Source organism: Cyprinus carpio, chromosome A4, assembly GCF_018340385.1.
Source record: "Cyprinus carpio isolate SPL01 chromosome A4, ASM1834038v1, whole genome shotgun sequence".
Classification (NCBI taxonomy): Eukaryota; Metazoa; Chordata; class Actinopteri; order Cypriniformes; family Cyprinidae; genus Cyprinus; species Cyprinus carpio.
In genome coordinates, this window is record NC_056575.1 from 2,626,090 (window position 1) to 2,626,797 (window position 708).

The following is a 708-nucleotide window of genomic DNA, read 5'->3' on the forward strand; positions in this document are numbered from 1 at the left end:
TATATATAAAATATTAGCTTTACTACACATACTAAACTGTGTCATACTGAGCTCCCCTGAAACACTAAATAAGGACAAGCTCTTTTTGACCAAACATTTGTGTCTTCTTTAATAAACGTCACTTTGATTCTATGAAAAGTGAGCGGCATTTCATTTTCAATCCCAGCTGTGATGCTGTTGCCGTAAAGCAAATAAAAAAACAGCAAGGGTTTGAGTCTGAGAGAATTCTTCAGCATCTGTGATTGTGCTAAAAGCTGCAATGAAACACACACAGAGTTTCAAAAACATCTTCTGGACTTAAAAGGATGTGAAATCTGTGCTCGTGAAAGTCTATTGGGACAGAAGCGGCACTAGTCTAGAAACTCGACAGCTTTCTTCAAAAAGCAGGGTTATAAAGAGTGCCAAGAGTAAACAGGAAACGCTGAAGTGACTTGAAGTAGTTTTTACTGAGGCAGTTTAACAAAGACAAGCTAACATCATCTATCTAAATAGATAGATAGTCCACAAAGCCATGGTGCAATATATAATGTTTTGGGATTTCACTGTTTCTGATTGGCTCAGTGTGGACCAATCAATGTTTAGCATTGACATGTCGTAATGATTGTACTGTGGTTTCTCAAAAAATGTAGACCTTCTGACTTACAAAATGAATTTCAGTCTTCTTATTAACATTATTACTGATCATAAAGAACAACTTTATTTGTAAAT

General features: G+C 35.6%; 1 pseudogene; it reads right to left on the minus strand.

The window, feature by feature from the left end:
- Positions 1–708, minus strand: part of LOC109072216 — a 140,351-nt pseudogene that overhangs the window by 30,740 nt on the left and 108,903 nt on the right.